General features: G+C 39.4%; 1 long non-coding RNA gene across 1 annotated transcript; it reads left to right on the forward strand.

The window, feature by feature from the left end:
- Positions 1-3,939: 3,939 nt before the first annotated feature.
- On the forward strand, positions 3,940-18,192 carry LOC131819689 (uncharacterized). Its single transcript, XR_009349293.1, has 3 exons — positions 3,940-4,042; positions 8,122-8,486; positions 17,885-18,192. It is a non-coding gene; the product is annotated as an uncharacterized LOC131819689 (long non-coding RNA).
- Positions 18,193-25,398: the final 7,206 nt, after the last annotated feature.

Raw genomic sequence — 25,398 nt, forward strand, 5'->3', positions numbered from 1 at the left:
GGGTGATGGACATTTAAGTGATTCCCAACCTTTGACTTTTACAAACATTCTGCGATGAAGAATCTTGTACATCTTTTTTAATGTGTGCAAATATATGTGAAATTTATAATGCTAGATGTAGAATCCTTGGGTCAAAGTGTTATGTTTGCAATTTAGATGCAAAGCTCCAAGTTGCCCTCCATCAGTGTGCACAATGTGTCGTCAAACTTTCAGATTTTTAACAGTCTCTTTGTGTTTAGATTTATAACAAGCTAATAGATGGGCAATGGTATCATTCTGGTTTAATCTGTGTTTCTCTTATTATGAGTGAGCAAAGTTGAGCATATTTTCATATGCTCAAAGCTGCTTGCATTTATTTTCCTGTAAACATTATCTTTAAATCTTTGTTCCAGTTTTTACTAGATTTTTTGTCTTATCTATTTGTATGAGTTCTGTATATATTAAAGAAATTAATATTCTGTAATATCAATTATGAACATTTTTCCTTCTTTCATTCCAACATTTAGCTTTTGATTCTGCCACTGGTGTTTTGCCATTCATATTTATTTTTAGGCAGTCAATTTTCTGAATCCTTTATTTTATGGGTCGAAATAATGAATCATAGTTAGAAAGACCCTCCCTCCTCCAAGGTAACAAAATAACTTTTCCATATTTAGTTATAGGTTTTTAGCAAAATTATACACCAGATAGCATAAAAGACCAATTTGGAAGTAGAACAATATGAAATTGAATTTGCACAATAAAAGCATTAGTATAGTGTATAGTATATACCATGTAAAGCATTGTCCATCAACCAAACTTACTACTCTTTTTTCCTAGCTGTCTTTCTCACAAGAAACCAGAAAAATTAACTAGAATAAAGGTAAGTAGCTATTAATTAAACAAAAATAAGAATAGTCAGGGCACCTGGGTGGCTCAGTCAGTTAAATGTCAGCCTTCAGCTCAGGTCATGATCCCAATGTCCTGGGATTTCCCCCTCCCCAATCAGGGTTCCCTATTCAGCAGGGAGGAGTTTGCTTCTCCCTCTCCCTCTGCCCCTCCCCCCACTTGTGTGCACACACATGCACACTCTCTCTCTCTCTTGCTTTCTCTCTCTCAAATAAATAAATAAAATCTTTAAAAAAAAATAGGAAAGAGTTTCTGACTTGAAATGAATTAAGTATATACTTTACCTATTTATTAAAACACAAGTGTCTAGTGTAATTGGATCATCAGTGATCCATCTGGCCTTTAATTTTGTCTGTGACAGTAGTTCCAAGAGATATTTATCAGAAATACAGTACCTCCATTTTATGACACTGTCATCAGAGACTGAAGATTTTACAACATATTAAAACTCTATCATCCATGAATCTATAGAAATCTTTCCAAAAATCTTTTTTATATTACAATTTATTTCTAGTATTTATGTTTTGGTGATAACAAGTTCTATTATACATATATATTTATACATTTATATACATATTATACACACACACACATATATATATATATATATATATATATATATATATATATTTCTTTTATCTGTATTTAAACTTTCTTCACCATTAAGGAATGCCAAATTTCTATATTCTAGAATTTTTCAAAAAAGTAAAGATTGGGAGCATCTGTGTGGTTCAGTTAGTTAAGTGTCATACTCAATTTCAGCTCAGGCCATGGTCTCAAGGTTGTGAGATTGAGCCACACACTGGGCTCCATGCTGGGCATAGAGTCTGCTTAAGATTCTCTCTTTCCCTCTCCCTCTGCCCCTTCCTATTCTTTCCCCTCTCTCTCCTTCTCTCTCTCTTCCTTTCTAAATATATGTATGTGTATGTGTATATGTGTGTGTGTGTGTGTGTGTGTGTATAAACAAACCTATCAAGAAAGTAAAAAGACAATCCAAAGAATGGGAGAAAATATTTTTCTTTTTTCTTAAAGATTTTATTTATTATTTGTCAGAGAAATAGAGAGAGCAAGCACAAGCAGGGGGAGGGGCAGTCAGAGGGAGAAGCAGGCTCCCCACTGAGCAAGGAGCCAGATTGAAGACTCAATCCCAGGACCCCGGGATCATGACACTAGCCGAAGGCAGATGTTAAATAGACTGAGCCCCTCAGGCATCCCTCGGAGGAAATATTTCTAAATCATATGTCTAATAAGGTACTTGAAACACCTACAACTGAATATTGAAAAGACAAATAATCAAATTAGAACATGGGTTTAAAAAAAAAAAAGAATTGGAATAGACATCTCTCCAAAAAAGATATAAAATAGTCAATGAACACATGAAAAGAGGTTCAACATCATTAGCTACTGGGTAAATGCAAAATAAAACCGCAGTGAGATACCACTTCACATGCACCAGGATGGCTAATATAAAGACAGACAATAATGAGTCTTGGTGAGAATGTAAAGAAATTGGAACTCTCATACACTTTTGGTGAGAATTCAAAAAGGTACAGCCACTTTGAAAGAGTTTAACAGTGTTAAACATAGGATTACTATATGACCCAGCAATTTCACTCTTAGGTGTATGTGCAAGACAATTTAAAGGTATGTCCACACAAACACCAAACCTGTACACAACATTCATGGTAACATTATTTATGATATCCAGACAATAAAAGCTACCCAAATGTCCACCAGCAGATAAATAGATACAGTGGAATATCATTCAGCCAAGGCAACAAAGTCAAATAAATAAATAAATAATAGGAACCATTTGTTTAAAAAAAAAAAAAGGGAGTAAAGAAAGAAGCAAAGTACCAATTCATGCTGCAATATGAGTGAAACTCGAAAACATTATGCTAAGTGAACATTATGCCAGCTCAAAACCACACAATGTTATTTCATTTATAGGAAAGATCCATGATAGGCAAGTTTAAAGACAAGAGAGTAGTTAATGGTTGCCAGGGGCTAGCAGGAAAAAGGAATGAGTATGTGGTTTTGAGGGTGATAATGTAAATGTTCTAAAATTAAAGTGGCAATAGTGGTACAACCCTGTGAATATACTCAACTAATACAAATATATAAATGCACTGAGAGGTGCATTTTTTAAAGTGTTACTGTATAGTATGTAAATCATCTCAGTAAGATTTTTATATATATTGTATATTAAATAAGTTATATATTAATTATATATATATATATATTTATATATAAACTAAAGCTATTCTCAATGCCAGTTTCTGAAATATTATTAAGGGTCCTCCACGTGTTTGCTACTGTCAATCCGGTAACATATCCAAGGGGGGAAAAGTTTCCTAAACTACACTAATGTGGAATTTCCCATGAAGCATAGTTCCCCCTAGGTTTGGCACCAGCAGCAGTGAGAACATTGTGCTACAGGAATACTGAAGTTAAACAGGAGGCACGTGCTTGCCGACGCATGTTTGCACTCTGGGCCAAACCTAATGAGACTTTTCCTGACTCAAAATGCCCCAGGCTTCTTACCTCTAGTTAAAAGCTCAGGTTAATTTAGTGGCAATGATAACAACAGTAAAATGAAATAAGGAAAAAGAATATGAATTAAGGTGCTGAACTCACAATTCAAAAAGAGACCTATGTTGCCTTTAGGGTTATTTCTGGTCTCTTTCTCCCTGAAAGAGAAAACGACTCACAGAGAATATAAAGTTCTTCCCAAGTCCCACAGTAAATTAGTTGACAAAAGTGGATCTAGGACCCAAGTTTTTCAATCCCTAGCCCAATATTTTTTCTGCCTACCATCATTTTGCCCAATATTTTTTCTGCCTACCATCATTTTGCCCAGTATTTTTTCTGCCTACCATCATTTTGGAGCTTCTGTTTTTTCATATATAAGATGAGGATAAAAATAAATTTCCCATGGCCTTCCTGGAAGAATTAAATGAATAACACATGAAAGGAGATAGCACAGTGGCTGGCCCATTACTAGACGTGTATAAATGTCTGTTGAATGTAAGCGAAATTAATCAATGTTGGCTTTCTTTCCTTTCCATTAGGTGTCAACTCAAACTTCCTCCTTCCCCAGTTTCAAATAAAGAAGAAATAAGAAAGTGTCTTTATGAGTGGGAAGAAACACCAGGTACTATCTATTCTTCCTTTCCAAACATATTAAATGATTTAAGTTCTCTTAGTGTCAAGTGTTTAAGGAAGATTTTATCTGATTTCATCATCATTCAGTTTTTCCCCGCCCCCACACCATTAAACTACCCTGTTTCTTAAGATTTCAGCATATGAAATGTACAAATTTTGCCACTTGTTAGTCAAGGATTGGATTTGTTGTAAATCAAAACTTTTAGACCTGCAATAATTGTGTTGTAATTTTGAGCTGGAAAGAAACCAGTAGAATCTGGGATCGACCTTGGATATACCCGTTTCTGTTGAAGACACAGCTGAAAAAGCATCAACACCAAAACTTTACTTCTCTGATACTTGAGCAAATGTTGTTGTGGTTTATCCACATTTTGTTTTTCCAGCCTAATTTGGGTCTCTCCCATTTTATAACCAGAAAGTTTACCTGATTAATGTGACCACTCAAGGGAAGGCAGAGAGGTACAGAGGGTCTTGGGAGTCATTGGAGCCTGAGTCGGAAATCCACCCCCATCTCTTGTCCAATGTGCAACAGCATTTAGCTACCTAAGCTGTTGAGGGATATTAATAACTCGCTCACACAGTGTTTGAGAGGATTAAGTGACATAATATAAAGAATCTAGCATAGAGTGGGCACGTTGTAGGCAACCATCAGTTATTAACTTCCTTTTTTGCCTCTGCTCTTAAGTATGAGACCAATATAGCATTGAACCCATGCATATTTGTTTGTTTCTCTCTCAGTGTTCTTAAGGCTTCCTCTATATGTGATCGTCCTATATCTCCTCTTACTGAGAGCCCCCCTCTCCAAGAGTAGGAACCATCACTCTCCCATTGAGCCACAAGGTCTCTGAAGTTGAGGGTTGGGTTTTTGTTTTTGTTTTTGTTCTCGAAGACAGGCTCTATTAGATGGTAAATGTCTGACTGTTTCAATCTTGTCCTCCACAAAACTCTTTTTGGTAATAGTCAATGGGAGTGCTATGTTACGAAGGACTCAGAAGTCACTGGAAAGAGTCTGATGGTCTGGAGTTTCTGTGATCATGGAGGCAAAGATGGCACTCCTGCCCCAAATCAGCCATCCTTGTTATGAGCCTGTGAGGAAAGAGAGCTATTCCAAATTAATCTTTGAAACCCTGACTCTGTACCCATAGCTAATGTCATTCTTCACATAGAGTCGGTCTTCATTCTGTGTTTCTTGAGTGAATAAGTAAATAATGTACAAAGGAAATAATCTGAGCCTGAAAGTGATGAATCAACAAGAAACAACTGGACGGAAGTGGAATATGCAGCCTGTAAAGCAGTAATCTGCTAAGTGGATCAGCAAAACTCAACACAGGAAAGAGGAGGGACTACCTGTGAAGTGTTCTTGAGAATGTGCCAGAGCCCGAAAAGCTCAGAAGATGGTGGGGTGGAAGGATCTTAGGCTCACCTCCTCCCACAGATACAACTAAAGGACACCCACGTCAGTGTATGAGACTGAAGCGCTACCTACTGCGCTAACGAGGCACCTCACGTCAGTGTAAATAAACCAGAAAAATGACTTAAAGACTGGCAGAACAGACTCTCTACAGCTAAACACAAAGAAGAGGCCCCTTTGAAGCTGGGAAGGGCAGAGACATGGTCGAGCCAAACTGACCTGAGGGACTATCCATGGGAGGGATATCATAGACACAGAATGGGCAGAGGAGCAGACACCAAACAGGCATCCAAGGCATGGAGGACCTACACTGGGAAGGCGAATCCCCATCACATTTGGCTTTGAAAACCAGGGGAGCCTAACTTCAGAGTTCTTATAATCACTGGGGCTTAATATCTGGAATTTTAAAATGTGCCAAATGGAGTACCCCCTCTCCTAGTAATACAGAAGCCCAGGGTTAGATGATATATTGTTTAATACCTCTATCTGCAACATTCATTCCTCCCACCATGATGCCGATCACTTTTATTTGTTGTGTCCAAGTTGAAATAGTGAACTCTTGGCACATATTTCTTTATAATAATTCTTCCAGGATACCTCCGGCTACATATCCTGAGCCCTATGGTACTACTTTAGAGATGGGATAATGTGTGGAGATACAATAGGGTCACTGAAAATTAAAATTACTTTCCAGACATGTTCTACTAATGAGCTATTCAGGAGAGCCAATTAAGAAGATGGGAATATTTGTTATGGAAAAGATCTAGACATAAATAAGAAGAAAGGAAAGAGGGAAAAAAAAAATAGGGTGCCAGAAATGATTCTCTCTCTTTCCCCTGGATAGAACTTTGATGTTTCACAATAGATTTGTCTAAATATCTGGTAAATTGAGGATATGCGCCAGTGTAAAGGGTCTTTTTTATGTTGTCTCGGGGGTGGGTTATATGACTAGATAAGAATTCACTTAGAAAATCTTTACACAAAGCTACTTTCTTCCCTTTACTTTGCTATAGCCAAGATACTGGTGTTCTATTTAAATGTGTGAGGACTTAATTTTCAGATAGAATTGTCTTTGGTATAAGTTTGGGAATGGAGCTTTTAGATTCATATTGAACTTCTGGTTATACAAAAGTGCCATCTATAGGTTGATGATAAATGGTATAAATGGTTGTGATTCTTGACTCTTTCAGGATAATATAATTAAGGAATCTGTAGTCCAGGTAATGATGATAAAAACTTGGTTATGAACATTGGAGTCACTTATATAGGATCATGGGATGTTAGCAGCAAAGAGGGACGAGAGCCTGAATAGCCTTATACTTGCCCAGACTAGATTCAGACTCTCTCTGTACCAACTTATACTGTGTGAATGTACTGAAACCATTTAGCTTGAGCTTCTCCGAACCTATTTCTTTATATCTTTAATCATTATAAATGATAAAAATATTGATCTCCTAGCTCAAGATGTTACATAACGTAGAGATTGATGTAAAATGCTTAACACAGCACCCAGCACCAGTTAGGCACCCCAAACAATAGTAGCTATTGTGATTTTATCATCATTATCATTCTCAATCTAATAAAAAATGTTAATAACTGTATAACATTGTTATTACAGTATTGTATTCTGAAGCAGTAGTTGACACTTTTTATAAAGTGGTGTAATGGTCATATAAAAATGTGGTCGTCACCTCCAAAATGGCCCCCACTGCTCTCCAGCTCCCAATATTCACACCCGGGAATAGTCATCTCCTGATTGTACCAAGTTTGGTCTGTGGGCCCAATATAAAATGGCAAAAGTTATGGTATGTGTGGTAAGCAAGGTAATGGTTCCCCAGTTACGGCCACATCCAAATCCCCAAATCCTAAACCTGTGAATGTGTTGAATCGTTACCATATGCAGCAAGGGACTTTGCAGAGGGGATTGATTTAAAGATCTTGAGATAGAGAGATTATGCTGAATTCCTTGAGTAGTCCCAGTGTCCACCAAAGGGTTCTTAAAAGGTGGAAGAGAGTCAGAGTCAGAGGGATTGAAAGATGGCATGCCTATGTTTCTGAAGATAGAGAAAGGACCAGAAACCAAAGAATTCAGCTGGCCTCTAGAAGCTGGAAAAAGCAGGGAAATGGATTCTCCCCTAAAGCTTCCAAAGGGAACACAGGCCTATCTCCACCTTGACTTCAGCTTAGCAAAACCTATTTGGGGCTTCTGGTCCAAATATGTGCTAGTTAAGTCACTAAGTTTGTGGTAAGCAGCAACAGGAAACCAGTGTAGTGTGTCACTTCCAAGATAAGTGTAAGGGGGCTTTGGGGGTTTTTTTCTGTCTTCCACATGAGTCAGTCTGGGGGAAGTCAGCTGCTGTGTTATCACAGTGCACCACACTCAGCAGCCTATGGAGAGGCCCCCAAGGCAAGGAACTGCAGCTTACCAACAAACAAGAAAGTTTGGAAGCAGGTTCTTCGGCCCCTCGACCGTAGCCCCAGGCGATAGCTTGAAGGTAACCTCAGGAGAGACCTGAGAGCCAGAACAAGCCCTGGAAGATGCTTCTGGATTCCCCACCCACAGAAACTGTACATAATAAATGGGTTTGCTTTAAGTTCAAAAGTGTGAAGGTAATTTGTGGCACAGCAATGCATAATTAATACAGTATCCTATGTAGTTTCCTCCCACACAGAATCAAGAGGCTCTACGTGACCAATGGAAGACCGTAGAAAGTGGTGCTGTGGCACTTCTGAAGACAGGTTCTAAAAATCAACACAAGTTCATTGAGCCTATGAAGTGTTCCCTCCAGGTCAAGATAACTGCCACGTCCTGGGGACCCTCAGGCAGCCCTGTGGGAGAAGCAACTTGCTTTCCACCACATGAGAGAGCCACCTTGTGTCTTCTGGCTTCAGTCAAGCCTTCAATGATTCCATCCCTCCCACCTTGATGTGGTCCTGCTGAAGTCCCACGCATTGCCAGGCAGAGACTAGCCAAGCCAACGGTGCCCTCTCCGAATTCCTGAGCCACAGAAACCATGAGACGGTAAATATTGTTGTTTTTACCCACTTCATTTTGAGTGCCTTGTTACGTAGTGATAGACAACTGTAGGAATATATTAAATATTTAGTAACTTCCAATTGCATTTTATGTTTTCATGTCCATAAGGAAAATGTATCGGTACCTTTTCAAATGTTGATTTAGACATGCAAATCACTAGTTTCATACTCTTCTTCCTCTGATTAGAATCTCCATCAATATTGTGTAACATAAACAGCAGAGAGAATTCGTAAGAACAGAGTAGTGTCGCAGCATATACACCTAACCCTAACGTGTAGCTGACTGAATTCTTGGCAAGGGAAGTCACTTTCATTTTGGACACGTAGAGGCTTTATTGTTTATAGTCACATTTTGTTAGAGCAGACATTTCCGAGTCTCAAACGGAGCTCGGTTTGCCCATCCATTCCTTCTTTCACTTGACTGCACATGGGACTGAGAGGCAGGAAAGAGAACATCGACATGAGCCAATGGAAAGCAATGTCATCACTTCCTGCATACCCCTGAGTCTCTTGGGAATGCAGTCCATCCATTCAAACTCCAGATGTCATCTCCAGACAGCAGTCCCTCTGCATGTTCTCTCCTCCCTTGTTTTCCCCAGAATGGGGTCTAGATCCAGAAAGAACTTCATATCAGATGGGAGGAGTCAAGATGGCGGAGAAGTAGCAAGCTGAGACTGCTTCAGCTAGCCGGAGATCAGCTAGATAGCTTATCTAAAGATTGCAAACACCTGAAAATCCATCGGCAGATCGAAGAGAAGAAGAACAGCAATTCTGGAAACAGAAAAACAACCACTTTCTGAAAGGTAGGACCGGCGGAGAAGTGAATCCAAAGCGACGGGAAGATAGACCCCGGGGGGAGGGGCCGGCTCCCGGCAAGCGGCGGAGCAACCGCGCACAAAATCAGGACTTTTAAAAGTCTGTTCCGCTGAGGGACATCGCTCCAGAGACTAAACCGGGGCGAAGCCCACGCGGGGTCAGCGTGGCCTCAGGTCCCGCAGGGTCACAGAAGTATCGGGGGTGTCTGAGTGTCGCAGAGCTTGCGGGTATTGGAACGGGAAAGCCGGCTACAGAGACAGAGCCGACAGTAAGCTCGCAGCTCCGTGTTACCTTGAACCGGTCGCAGGCTCGGTGAGCTCGGAGCGCGGCCGGAGGTCAGGCAGACGGGAGTAACTGGGCGCTGTTCTCTGAGGGCGCACTGAGGAGTGGGGCCCTGGGCTCTCGGCTCCTCCGGGCCGGAGACCAGGAGGCCGCCATTTGTATTCCCGTCCTCTGGAACTCTACGGAAAGCGCTCAGGGAACAAAAGCTCCTGAAAGCAAACCCGAGCGGATTACTCACCCCGGCCCCGGGTAAGGGCGGTGTAATTCCGCCTGGGGCAAAGACACTTGAGAATCACTACAACAGGCCCCTCCCCCAGAAGATCAACAAGAAATCCAGCCGAGACCAAGTTCACCTACCAAGGAGTGCGGTTTCAATACCAAGGAGAGCAGCAGAATTCCAGAGGAGAAAGCCAAGCACGGAACTCATGGCTTTTTTCCTGTGATTTTTTTTAGTCTTGCAGTTAATTTAATTTTTTCTTTTTCATTTTTTTTTTTTTTCTCGCCTTCGGGTAAAATTTTTTTTTTTAACTGTTACCTTTTTCTTTTTTAACGATTTTTTACTAGTTTATCTAATATATGTATATATTTTTTTACATTTTTCTTAGGTGTTTTCTTTTTTAAAAAAAATTCTTTTCTTTTCTTTTTTTTTTTTTTTTTTTTTCTTTTTTCTTTCTTCCTTTTTGAACCTCTTTTTATCCCCTTTCTCCCCACTCACGATTTTGGATCTCTTCTAATTTGGCTAAAGCATATTTTCCTGGGGTTGTTGCCACCCTTTTAGTATTTTACTTGCCCCTTCATTTACTCTTATCTGGACAAAATGACAAGACGTAAAAATTCACCACAAAAAAAAGAACAAGAGGCAGTACCGAAGGCTAGGGACCTAATCAATACAGACATCGGTAATATGTCAGATCTAGAGTTCAGAATGACAATTCTCAAGGTTCTAGCCGGGCTCGAAAAAGGCATGGAAGATATTAGAGAAACCCTCTCGAGAGATATAAAAGCCCTTTCTGGAGAAATAAAAGAACTAAAATCTAACCAAGTTGAAATCAAAAAAGCTATTAATGAGGTGCAATCAAAAATGGAGGCTCTCACTGCTAGGATAAATGAGGCAGAAGAAAGAATTAGTGATATAGAAGACCAAATAACAGAGAATAAAGAAGCTGATCAAAAGAGGGACAAACAGCTACTGGACCACGAGGGGAGAATTCGAGAAATAAGTGACACCATAAGACGAAACAACATTAGAATAATTGGGATTCCAGAAGAAGAAGAAAGTGAGAGGGGAGCAGAAGGTATACTGGAGAGAATTATTGGGGAGAATTTCCCCAATATGGCAAAGGGAACGAGCATCAAAATTCAGGAGGTTCAGAGAATGCCCCTCAAAAACAATAAGAATAGGCCCACACCCCGTCACCTAATAGTAAAATTTACAAGTCTCAATGACAAAGAGAAAATCCTGAAAGCAGCCCGGGAAAAGAAGTCTGTAACATACAATGGTAAAAATATTAGATTGGCAGCTGACTTATCCACAGAGACCTGGCAGGCCAGAAAGAGCTGGCATGATATTTTCAGAGCACTAAACGAGAAAAACATGCAGCCAAGAATACTATATCCAGCTAGGCTATCATTGAAAATAGAAGGAGAGATTAAAAGCTTCCAGGACAAACAACAACTGAAAGAATTTGCAAATACCAAACCAGCTCTACAGGAAATATTGAAAGGGGTCCTCTAAGCAAAGAGAGAGCCTACAAGTGGTAGATCAGAAAGGAACAGAGACCATATACAGTAACAGTCACCTTACAGGCAATACAATGGCACTAAATTCATATCTCTCAATAGTTATCCTGAATGTGAATGGGCTAAATGCCCCTGTCAAAAGACACAGGGTATCAGAATGGATAAAAAAACAAAACCCATCTATATGTTGCCTCCAAGAAACACATTTTAAGCCCGAAGACACCTCCAGATTTAAAGTGAGGGGGTGGAAAAGAATTTACCATGCTAATGGACATCAGAAGAAAGCAGGAGTGGCAATCCTTATATCAGATCAATTAGATTTTAAGCCAAAGACTGTAATAAGAGATGAGGAAGGACACTATATCATACTCAAAGGGTCTGTCCAACAAGAAGATTTAACAATTTTAAATATCTATGCCCCCAACGTGGGAGCAGCCAACTATATAAACCAATTAATAACAAAATCAAAGAAACACATCAACAACAATACAATAATAGTAGGGGACTTTAACACTCCCCTCACTGAAATGGACAGGTCATCCAAGCAAAAGATCAGCAAGGAAATAAAGGCCTTAAATGACACACTGGACCAGATGGACATCACAGATATATTCAGAATATTTCATCCCAAAGCAACAGAATACACATTCTTCTCTAGTGCACATGGAACATTCTCCAGAATAGATCACATCCTCGGTCCTAAATCAGGACTCAACCGGTATCAAAAGATTGGGATCATTCCCTGCATATTTTCAGACCACAATGCTCTAAAGCTAGAACTCAACCACAAAAGGAAGTTTGGAAAGAACCCAAATACATGGAGACTAAACAGTATCCTTCTAAAGAATGAATGGGTCAACCGGGAAATTAAAGAAGAATTGAAAAAAATCATGGAAACAAATGATAATGAAAATACAACGGTTCAAAATCTGTGGGACACAACAAAGGCAGTCCTGAGAGGAAAATATATAGCGGTACAAGCCTTTCTCAAGAAACAAGAAAGGTCTCAGGTACACAACCTAACCCTACACCTAAAGGAGCTGGAGAAAGAACAAGAAAGTAACCCTAAGCCCAGCAGGAGAAGAGAAATCATAAAGATCAGAGCAGAAATCAATGAAATAGAAACCAAAAAAACAATAGAACAAATCAACGAAACTAGGAGCTGGTTCTTTGAAAGAATTAATAAAATTGATAAACCCCTGGCCCGACTTATCAAAAAGAAAAGAGAAAGGACCCAAATAAATAAAATCATGAATGAAAGAGGAGAGATCACAACTAACACCAAGGAAATACAAACTATTATAAGAACATACTATGAGCAACTCTACGGCAATAAATTTGACAATCTGGAAGAAATGGATGCATTCCTAGAAACATATAAACTACCACAACTGAACCATGAAGAAATAGAAAGCCTGAACAGACCCATAACCAGTAAGGAGATTGAAACAGTCATTAAAAATCTCCAAACAAACAAAAGCCCAGGGCCAGACGGCTTCCCGGGGGAATTCTACCAAACATTTAAAGAAGAACTAATTCCTATTCTCCTGAAACTGTTCCAAAAAATAGAAATGGAAGGAAAACTTCCAAACTCATTTTATGAGGCCAGCATCACCTTGATCCCAAAACCAGACAAGGATCCCACCAAAAAAGAGAGCTATAGACCGATATCCTTGATGAACACAGATGCGAAAATACTCAACAAAATACTAGCCAATCGGATTCAACAGTACATTAAAAAGATTATTCACCACGACCAAGTGGGATTTATTCCAGGGCTGCAAGGTTGGTTCAACATCCGCAAATCAGTCAATGTGATACAACACATCAATAAAAGTAAGAACAAGAACCATATGATACTCTCAATAGATGCTGAAAAAGCATTTGACAAAGTACAACATCCCTTCCTGATCAAAACTCTTCAAAGTGTAGGGATAGAGGGCACATACCTCAATATCATCAAAGCCATCTATGAAAAACCCACCGCAAATATCATTCTCAATGGAGAAAAACTGAAAGCTTTTCCGCTAAGGTCAGGAACACGGCAGGGATGTCCATTATCACCACTGCTATTCAACATCATACTAGAGGTCCTAGCCTCAGCAATCAGACAACAAAAGGAAATTAAAGGCATCCAAATCGGCAAAGAAGAAGTCAAATTATCACTCTTCGCAGATGATATGATACTATATGTGGAAAACCCAAAAGACTCCACTCCAAAACTGTTAGAACTTATACAGGAATTCAGTAAAGTGTCAGGATATAAAATCAATGCACAGAAATCAGTTGCATTTCTCTACACCAACAGCAAGACAGAAGAAAGAGATATTAAGGAGTCAATCCCATTTACAATTGCATCCAAAACCATAAGATACCTAGGAATAAACCTAACCAAAGAGACACAGAATCTATACTCAGAAAACTATAAAGTACTCATGAAAGAAATTGAGGAAGACACAAAGAAATGGAAAAATGTTCCATGCTCCTGGATTGGAAGAATAAATATTGTGAAAATGTCTATGCTACCTAAAGCAATCTACACATTTAATGCAATTCCTATCAAAGTACCATCCATCTTTTTCAAAGAAATGGAACAAATAATTCTAAAATTTATATGGAACCAGAAAAGACCTCGAATAGCCAAAGGGATATTGAAAAAGAAAGCCAACGTTGGTGGCATCACAATTCCGGACTTCAAGCTCTATTACAAAGCTGTCATCATCAAGACAGCATGGTACTGGCACAAAAACAGACACATAGATCAATGGAACAGAATAGAGAGCCCAGAAATAGACCCTCAACTCTATGGTCAACTAATCTTCGACAAAGCAGGAAAGAATGTCCAATGGAAAAAAGACAGCCTTTTCAATAAATGGTGCTGGGAAAATTGGACAGCCACATGCAGAAAAATGAAATTGGACCATTTCCTTACACCACACACAAAAATAGACTCAAAATGGATGAAGGACCTCAATGTACGAAAGGAATCCATCAAAATCCTTGAGGAGAACACGGGCAGCAACCTCTTCGACCTCTGCCGCAGCAACATCTTCCTAGGAACAACGCAAAAGGCAAGGGAAGCAAGGGAAAAAATGAACTACTGGGATTTCATCAAGATCAAAAGCTTTTGCACAGCAAAGGAAACAGTTAACAAAATCAAAAGACAACTGACAGAATGGGAGAAGATATTTGCAAACGACATATCAGATAAAGGACTAGTGTCCAGAATCTATAAAGAACTTAGCAAACTCAACACCCAAAGAACAAATAATCCAATCAAGAAATGGGCAGAAGACATGAACAGACATTTCTGCAAAGAAGACATCCAGATGGCCAACAGACACATGAAAAAGTGCTCCATATCACTCGGCATCAGGGAAATACAAATCAAAACCACAATGAGATATCACCTCACACCAGTCAGAATGGCTAAAATCAACAAGTCAGGAAATGACAGATGCTGGCGAGGATGCGGAGAAAGGGGAACCCTCCTACACTGTTGGTGGGAATGCAAGCTGGTGCAGCCACTCTGGAAAACAGCATGGAGGTTCCTCAAAATGTTGAAAATAGAACTGCCCTATGACCCAGCAATTGCACTATTGGGTATTTACCCTAAAGATACAAATGTAGTGATCCAAAGGGACACATGCACCCGAATGTTTATAGCAGCAATGTCCACAATAGCCAAACTATGGAAAGAACCTAGATGTCCATCAACAGATGAATGGATCAAGAAGATGTGGTATATATACACAATGGAATACTATGCAGCCATCAAAAGAAATGAAATCTTGCCATTTGCAACAACGTGGATGGAACTAGAGCGTATCATGCTTAGCGAAATAAGTCAAGCAGAGAAAGACAACTATCATATGATCTCCCTGATATGAGGAAGTGGTGATGCAACATGGAGGCTTAAGTGGGTAGAAGAATAAATGAAACAAGATGGGATTGGGAGGGAGACAAACCATAAGTGACTCTTAATCTCACAAAACAAACTGAGGGTTGCCGGGGGGAGGGGGTTGGGGAGAAGGGGGTGGGATTATGGACATTGGGGAGGGTATGTGATTTGGTGAGTGCTGTGAAGTGTGTAAACCTGGTGATTCACAGACCTGGGGATAAAAATATATGTATATAAAAAATATATGTTTATAAAAAATAAAAAATTAAAAAAAAAAAAAAAAAAAAGAACTTCATATCATGTCCTGAAACGGTGGCTGGACAACCCCCCGCCCCCCCCCATCTGATCTGTGCATTGGTTTCTCATCTTTACCGACTTTCTTTCGGCTGCAGCTTGTCTGATCTCATCTTGGCACACTGACTGTCCTTTACTGCATTAACTGTCAAGGCATGTGGGGCTGGGGTGACTCAAGGAAGCCATTCTCTTGTACAGTCAGTTCATGGTCTCCCCACTTTCCACACTGTCCCCAACTTGATCTTGGTTTTCACTCAGGCTACTGCTACTTACCCACTGAAACCTTGCCCAACTATCCCAACAGAGGCCCTCCTTCCTAAAAATAGGGACCCTCTGGCAGCCACAGTGCTCTCAACTCTCAGACCTTCCTCACACATCTCAGTGAGTATGGAACTTCTTTTGCTTCTCTTCCACATCCTCTGGGACCAAAGGGCACTTGGGAGAATGGGGGATAATTTTCTCAGTGAGTCCTGTCTTCTCTAGCTAACATGACAGAGGGCTAAAGAATTTTTAAGACATTGCCTTCTTGCTTGTATGAAGACCGCAGCAACCCCTCTGGCCAGGAGGGGTCCTAGCCATATTTCAGATGTTTTCCTTAGCAATTTAAAACTTGGCAACCTAATCAGTATCAAGTTAATCTTCCACATCTTAGGCAGAATTAATAACATGAGCAATTTGTAAATTCATCCTGTATGTATTCAATATGGAGCAATGCTAGAAAAATACTTTTAAATGCCATCTTATTCATGCCTATATGTGTACCTAGAGTTTTGTTTTATTATAATAAAACATGCCTATTCATATTTTCAATAAATAGCATGCCATATGCAGCAGTGTATCGTGTACCAGACCACACGGAATTTCTCATCAAGTTTGGTTGCACTGCCATGGCTGTTTCTACCCAAAGCCCGCTTTCAGGGTTGGGAGCCCAAGGGGTCCTAAAAAGATTTAGCAGTTCAGTCTGTGAGAACAGGGAAAGAAAAAATGCAGAACGTATTTAAAAGTCCTGTGCAGATCTCCACAGCCAAGCTCTCTCACTGAGTTGGGTTTGGGGACCAACTGGCTTTGAGATGTATCCCTCAGGGGTAAACTGAGTCAGAGAAAGATGCCCTGAAAAACAACAGGTTCTGATCACCAGCACTGTCCCTCCTTATTATTTCCTCTTTCCTCTTTCTCTTCCTGCCTTCATTTGCCACTGCTCATTTCTTCTTAGCAGCCTAAAGTAGTCATTTGGAGTACAGCTTCTAGAGAGAGCTCTTCAATTCAAATGCTAACTCTGCCATTTACTAACCAGGAGAACTTGGTCATGCTACTTACACTTTCTTTGTCTCAGTTTTCTCATCTATAAAAATAGTGACAGTGCTAGTAATAGTAGCTACCTCCCTGGGTTGTTGTGGGGGGCTCCATGAAATTAGATTTAATATGTCTTTCGACTGCTGGGAAGCAATCATTATTAGCTGTTACTATGTTCTCTCTACTTTGCCTTTCCATTCTGTATCAGTCAACACAGACTGCCATAAGGAAACAGAATTGATTGTATGGCTTAACCAATTAAAATGTATTTCTTACAGTTCTGGAGGCTGGGAAGTCCAAGGTGAGGATACTGGCAAAGCAGATGTCACACTGAGTGTCTTCTCTTGGCTTGGAGCCCTCTGCCATCCTGCCATGTCTTCGTAAGACCTCTTCTTTGTGTTGAGAGAGAGAGATTGTTCTCTAGTATTCCTTCTCATGAAGACATCGATTCTTTCAGAGCATCACCTTTATGATCTTATTTTACCTTAATTGCTTCTTTAGAAGCTTCATGTCTCCCATACATTGGGAGTTAAGGCTTCAGCATATGAATGCAGTGGGGGGAGTATACACAGACGTTCATCCATAGCAGTGTCCCGCCCATAGGCATACTCGGTTTCTTCTTTTACACTTACTTGCTATATCTAACATCAAAACTAGATGTACTAAATGGCTAGACATTGTCAGTAAGTGTCACAGGGGCCAAAATCTTTAATGCAACAGAATGCTAAGTCACAGGTACTCCACAGTTCTATCTATATTTTGTAAAAAAATGCCATCTGACTTCGTCATGAGCTGATGTCTTGTCAGTAACAAATAATAGTTTGTAGTAGTTCCTATTTTATACACAGTGCTGCATCAAACACTAACTCCAAAAGCCAGTGGCCAGAAACAATAAGCATATGTTTCTCCTACAACTGAAGTCAGGTGCAGTTCAGGGCCAGGCTGTGGGATTCTCGTGGCCTCACCTAACCTCTCTTGTTTGGAGGTAGATTGCCCATGGGTTGGGGTCATTTCTCTGGGATTTTATCTGACTGGGCCAACTCCTCTCTGCTCGCCAGGGCTCTTCCTCCTTGTCTCCCACATCCCTCCAGCAGCTTCTTCCAAGAAGATACAGATGCAAGCAAGCCTAGTCCCCAGTAATGGAAGCAAGTGGAGAAAGGAAGTATTTGAGGTGTGTTGAAGCATAGGCTCAGAAACAGAGTGCTGTCCCTCCTGCCACATGCTACTGGCCAAATTACGTCACAAGCACAATTAGAGTCAAGAGCTAGAGAAACAGACTCTGCCTCTTCATGGAGGAATGACAACTTCTAGCCATTTTGCAAATACTCCAGCAAAGATCACACCATCAAAGAGAAGATCACCTCCCCTCTCCTTCTTTTTCACTTAAAAATAAAAATCACAAATTTAAATTAGAGAGAGTATGTGATTAAAAATGGTGTGTGTTGGTAGGAAAGGTTTTATGTAATTCATCAATTACCCTTTGGGCGTATAGACCATATTTGTATAAATAAGAGCACAGTGCCTATAGTAAGAAAAGAGTCTTTCTTCATAAGGGTGGTTTTTTGTTGTTGTTGTTGTTTTTTGTTTTTTGTTTTTGCTGCTGTCCTTGTTTTTTTAGGAAACATTTAGAGAAAGCTCTGAAAATAGCTTAATTTTTTACTGTGTTTCTCAACTGAGAGACTTTTCTAATATGTGCTACATATTGCAGAAAAAAGAGCATACTAATATAAACGAGAAGGGTAGGCTGAAAAGTATCGAAAGCCATTTTTTGAAAATGTATTACATTCTAATTATCTGACAGTTTACACTTAGCATTCAGATACAGCCAAGAATGAGGGAAGCTGATTTGGAAAAATAAGTTACAATGTACTGCCACCTTGTGTATCATGCCTGTAAGCACAATTATTTTCCGTTAGTGTTTCTAGAATACTAATGAGGAAAAAAAAAAGTTACAAGTTGCAATGAAGGGAGACATTTTGTCCTTGTAAAAAACGTTTCTTAATGCTTTTTGTACCATAAGACCCTGGAAACCTATGTATATCTTTTCATAATAATGTTTTAAAATGTGAAAGAAATGGTAGATTACAGCTAGAAGTTAGTGGAAAATTGTTAATTTTTTTTTATCTAAGTTCATGGACCACTTGAGTTCTAGAATCTGAGTTCTAGCCATGGGCTCTCTGGGACCCAGAGATCCAAATTGATCATTCCTGACCTCAGTATAGTTTATATTTGAGCACTAAACAACAAAATACTAGACATCAGAGTTTTCAAAAATAAATCTTCAATCAGACCCTACAGATCCATGAAAATGTTTTTTTGAATAAGCTGTTTTTGAAAAGCAAAACACTAATTTTAATAATACAAATATTACTTTTCTATACCATGTTGTAATGGACCTTTATATGATAAAGGATGTTTCCAATATTTTTATAATCATGAATTACCAAGTATAAGTCTACAAAACACATGTGTACTTTTGTTTGATTTCTTAAAGAACTGACTAGTGTACCTGGATTCTAGTCTAAGTTCTTGTCTTTGGTTGATTGAGTTAGCTTGTGTGTTTTTCTCCTTTATCTTCCTCGCTTTTTTTTCCTCCTACTTTCCTCCCTTCCTTTCCTTGCTTTGCTTTCTTCCTTCTTTCTTCTCTGCCAACCATCCTCCTACTCTCCTCCCTCCTTGTTCATTTTATTCTCCCTTCAACATACACTTGATAGAGATGAAAATATGCTTATAACAGTGCTAAGTAGTATGGGCAGTGATCTTGGGGGTCTCACAATCAATCATAATAAAGCACGGCCCATGTGCAGATTTACCGTACACCCAAAGAAGCTTAAATTCCTGTATACTTCACTTTCACAATTCCAAGGAGACTTAGCAATGGCTTCACATGTTTATATGATTTTATAGAATTTGTGAAACAAGAAATGGCAATCACAACCAGTTAAGACCAATGTCTCTTTCAATTCCTACTTCCCATCATGTATTACTTTTAGAGTGCCTAGTCATTTCCAGATCCTGCTAAGCAGGCTGTGAGTAGAGGATATGTTTTGTTTGGGTTTAATGAGGTATATTTATGAGACTGTTCTCATTTTCATGCATAGAAGAGTTTTTCAACCTCATGGCTACATGTCAATAAATACCAAATACCTTTATCTAGTCATTTTCACTTCCCTAGTTAATTTTTGCACACTTAAGAAAAAAATCTAATTTGGGGCGCCTGGGTGGCTCAGTGGGTTAAGGCGCTGCCTTTGGCTCAGGTCATGATCTTAGGGTCCTGGGATCGAGCCCCACATCAGGCTCTCTGCTCAGCAGGGAGCCTGCTTCCCTCTCTCTCTCTTTCTCTGCCTGCCTCTCTGCCTACTTGTGATCTCTGTCTGTCAAATAAATAAATAAAATCTTAAAAAAAAAAAAAAAGAAAGAAAAAAATCTAATTTAATTTGTGGTTTTAATCTCCAGGAAGGTAGTAACCAAATGTACATGGTTGTGCAAGGTTACATTACATAAGTATTTCTTCACCAAGATAAAATTCTCTAAGAGATGTTTGTCTGGTTTTACCCACTTGGGGCACCGGACTCTTAAGCAGAATAGCCAGAATCCACTCCATGTAAGTATCTCTCTACATAAATACCTAAATCTGTCTTTGGTTGTTTTAACAGATGGCTCTACAAAGCCCACGGAAGATTATTGTGTATGATTGACCACTATTCTGCAATCAGACTGTAGTAGTTTTGCAATATGTCCACTTGGCCAGGCTGAACTACATTTCCCAGAATTCTCCTGGATGCTTCTGGTTAGCATGAGCCCCAGGAGAGTTTCCCCTGTGAGATTCGGATGGTGAAAGTAAAATGGCAGCCATTTTGTAGCTCACACACACTATCATTTATCTGCTTTCTCTCCTCATCGGTGTGAAACAGCAGCTAGGCCTGCACTGCACCTCTGGACCCTTCTTCAGCTCCTCCAGCTCCTGACACTGGTATGGATTTAGCTACATGACAAACATCCCAACTTCTGCAGGACACCCATACTCTTAAGGTCACAGACAGAACTCACACAGATTTAAGTCTCCTTGTGGGCTCCTGCTTGTGCCGGTGGCTCTAGCTCCCTATCTTTTTCACTTAAGGAAGTCATGATTGTGCTTACCACAGCATAGTTAAAGGCTAGTCTCCACCCTGATCATATCTGGACCCCTCATCCCCACTCCAGGATTCCCTGGGTGCCCTATTCTTCCTGTCACACCACATCTACACCAGAAAGCCTTCAGAGACAGTGATCCTTGGTGTTCTCAGCCTGAGCCCTCCTTTCTTTTATTCTCCTAGTCCAGCATTCTCTTGGGCCATTATCAGCTTTCTTTGAAGCTTTGGTGTTGGAAGAGGCATTTAAAAATCTCGAAGAGTCACCCTGAGGGTGGAGCTCCCCCACATCGCAGCCCTTGGACATTCTCTGAGTTATACCATCAATTATGGCCCTGTGGAAGAAGCTGTGGAATCCCTTCATGCCTATCATCCTATTGGTTATTACAGTTCTTGTTGTTAGCCTAGCATTTCAAAAAAAAAAATAGACACACTAGGTCAAGTTATGTTCATAAAACAATATACATTTCACAGCACTCACCATAGCACATACCCTCCCCAATGTCCATAATCCAACCACCCTCTCTCTCCTCCCCCACCCCGCAGCAACCCTCAGTTTGTTTCCTGAGATTAAGAGTCTCTTATGGTTTGTTTCCTCCCCTCAGTTACTTTTGTATGTTACCAAATATCTGAATGAGTATTGAGAATTTGTCTAACAATCGAAATGTTTACTGACCCTCTGGATCAGTGCCATCCAGAAAAACTTTCAGCAAAATGGTGACTTTTATGAACTTGGTATGTGGTCAGCATAGCTCTGGATGTTTGCCGATATGCAGACACTACCACAGGGGTAATCGATATTATGACTTCAGGTCTTTCAAAAATGCCATAGACAAGCACTAACAACCTGTTCCCACTGAAAGTCAGCTTTTTGAGGCTGCACTGACTATAGAAATAGAGGAAAAATAATTTCACCAAGAATAGATATTGATAAGATAATCTTTTCCCCCCAAAATGGCTTTAGAGTTCAGAATTATCATTGGTTTTTGGCTGTTACTAATAACCAGGAAAATATTTCCTATTCACTTATTGTACATTCTTTTCCATTTTTGAGATATCTTTAAAAATTCTTTAAAGAATTAATAAAATAGGGTAGAAGATATGCTTATTAGACCAATGTCACCTATATCATAAGCTCAAAGGAGTTCTTTCAGGAAAGCTTATGACTACAAATGAGGAGACATTTTAGGACTATAAGGTAATTTTACTGTAAAGTGAACATACTATTGCTGAGTAAATAATCTTATTTTAATCTCTGCTTTAAAAAAAGTTTTCCTGAGATTATAGAACTGTTCTGCTAAAATAACTATGAACAGGTTACTAAACACATGTATATATAACTTTCTATTAAATACAAATAATGAGTTCTGAAGTCATTTGCCAGTTTTGTTTTTTGGGTTACTGGAGAGGGGTATTTTTGCTCTTTCTCTCAAAAGGAGACAACAGAAAAAAAACAAGCAAACAAACAAGTCGCCATAGAAATTATTAATTCACTCAGAATGCTTGATGTCTTTTAAGGATTTAATACATAAACAACAAAAAGCAACCCTTAATTTTAGAAAGAAGGAGGTTTCACCTGGTAAATCTTATAAGAACAGGACTGTAAAGTTGATGATGTAACCAAGTTTTATTATATATCTATTATGTACTGGTATTTACCAAGGCATTCAGGAGACAAATGGCAAATATAAGTTTTTAAGAGTTTAATTTAGGGGTGCCTGGGATGCTTAGTTGTTTGAGCACTGACTCCTGGCTTCTGCTTGGATCGTGATCTCAGGGTCATGAGATGGAGCCCTGTGGCAGGCTCTGGGCTCTGTTCAGAGTCTGCTTAGAATTCTCCCTCTCCTTCTCTCTCTGCCTCTTCCACTGTTCAGGTTCACAGTCTCTCTCTCTCTAAATAAATAAACCCTTTAAAAAATAAATAAATAGACGAATTTAAATTTAGAGATACTAATTTAAACCAATGACCTCAAAAGAATTATCCAACCAACTTGCCTTGCTGTGACTAAATTAAAAAATTCACACTTAACAAAACATTTAATCTATTACTTAATTGTAGACTTTTCAGAATAAAATGAGATACTTTTTTTAAAGATCTTTTAAAAATTTACTTCTGAGAGACAGAGGAAGTGGCAGGCAGAGCAGGGGAAGGGCAGGCAGAGAGAGAAAAAGGCTCCCCACTGAGCAGGGAGTCAGATGTGGGACTCGATCCCAGAACCCTGGGATCATGACCCTAGCCAAAGGCAGAGGCCCAACTGACTGAGCCCCCCAGGCGTCTCAAGATCCATTTTTCAAAAGCATCAAGCAATACTATAAATATGAAAACAAGTTAAGATTCAAGAGAGTTGTGGGATAAAAAATATAGAAAATGAAATGTGTTCTTTACATGGCATTCATGATTTGTGTTCATACACTCCACTTGTGGGAAGCCACTTCATGTACCTTTTAGAGAGATTGGTTTCAATCTAGGTTCATCACTCACTGATATAGGTTGGATAGGTTCTGTTCTTCAACTTCTTCATCCATAAAATGCAGATCATCATTATCATCAGCCTTTTGTATGGAAAGCATTCAGAACATTAAATACTCAATAAATATCAGTCTGAGTAAAGGCAAGATGGGCTTATATTAGGAAAGCTTTTTCTGAAATTCCTAATAGTCAGGTCTCTCTTCTTCAGCTTATTTCTTAAAATGCAAATCTTGATACATGTGATCTTCAATATCTTTCAGGATCTTTCATGTATAAGCCCTAGCAAGATAAATCAGGACTGCTGCAAGCCTGCAGAAAAGGGCAAGGGCTAAGAAGTTGTAGCTGCAAGTCAAACTGATATTCAACTCATTGCTCATGCAAGTGTCTAAAAACATATGCAAAAGTAATTACAAACAGTAAATATAACAGCAATAGCAAAACTAAGCTTTTACTATGAGAAGCACAATAGCAGTTGCTAATATTATATTACAACTTGAAGATGCTAGTGAGATTCTCATTAAAAACTTGGAAGGTTTTTTGTTTGTTTGTTCTTGTTTTTGTTTTTTTGAATCAGAAACAGCAGGAAGAAAAAAAGAGGGGATCTGTATTCTACTCCAGAATTCTAGTAGAAGATGAATTGCAGGCAGGAGAATCAGTAGTGACAGCTGGAAAAAAGAAAAGTAAGCGGACCAAATCTCTGGGGCCTGCAGGAAGAAAGGATTATTCTGAAAGCTGACCCCAGATGAAAAGAATGACCCAAGTGCTTAACCAGCAGGAGGGCCCATATGTTACCTAACAGTAGGAAGACAGGAAATATGCCTGGTCAGGGATTCTATCAACCCTGTGACTAGATAGTGAATGGAAATGCCCCTCGGAGTTAGAGCTAAGTCTAAATCTTGGCCACGGTTTGCTAGCAATGCAACATTAGGCAAGCTGTTTAAAACTCTAAACTTCCTTTCCGTGACTATACATTGAGGATAATACTGGTAGTTTCATGGAGTTTTGTTGCACTAAAAAAAGCAACCCCTGTAAAGTGATTAGCATGATTTCTTGCAGAAATTAAATATAATAATATTATTTGAAGTGAATGCTGTTTGAAGATGAAGAGAGATCTCTAAGAAACTCTAAATAAGTAAATATTAATGAAACTATTAACTATATGGAGAATCTGTGAGCTCTAAACTGACTAATAGCTCTGGACAAAATCCTTCATTAAACATGTTATGCCTTGGGGCCCCTGGGTGGCTCAGTAGGTTAAAGCCTCTGCCTTCAGCTCAGGTCATGATCCCAGAGTCCTGGGATCAAGCCCCATATCAGGCTCTCTCCTCAGTGGGGAGCCTGCTTCCTCCTCTCTCTCTGCCTGCCTCTCTGCCTCCCTGTGATCTCTGTCTGTCAAATCAATAAATAAAATCTTAAAAAAAAAAAAAAAAAAAAACATGTTATGCCTTTTCTCTTTTAAATCTTGGCAGTTTATCTTAGATCCTTTTTTTATTCTGGTTTGTTGCTCTTTCTTCTTACATCCTCATTTGGCACCCCAAAAATCAACTATGGTGGGGTATGGGGTCATACAAAAATGCCCGTGTGCTTCTGGAAACCAGGACCAGTTTCTCTTGATGCCTCATTTAAGAAATACCCCCTCTCCCCAACCCACCCTGAGGAAAGTTTCTGCCTGTAGAAAACAGTGTAGACTTTGCTTGTACTGACTGCAGGGTGCTATGCCCATAACAAGGCAGGTCAATCATGTACAACCACCTTCCCTATAACTATTAGTAGCAAGCTTACTTACAGCTTCAAGATAACTGACAAATAAGCATTACCCCCAATAAACAGTTACCTCTTTAGTAGGCCACTATGCTGCAAACTATGATGACAATACAGAAAAGGTCCCGAAAATCTGACTTCTGAAATGTGATTTAAATTGGGTTTAAATCCCATGTGATACGATGCAGAAAAGAAAGCCAGAAGTCTAAAT

This window comes from Mustela lutreola, chromosome 1, assembly GCF_030435805.1.
Source record: "Mustela lutreola isolate mMusLut2 chromosome 1, mMusLut2.pri, whole genome shotgun sequence".
Classification (NCBI taxonomy): domain Eukaryota; kingdom Metazoa; phylum Chordata; class Mammalia; order Carnivora; family Mustelidae; genus Mustela; species Mustela lutreola.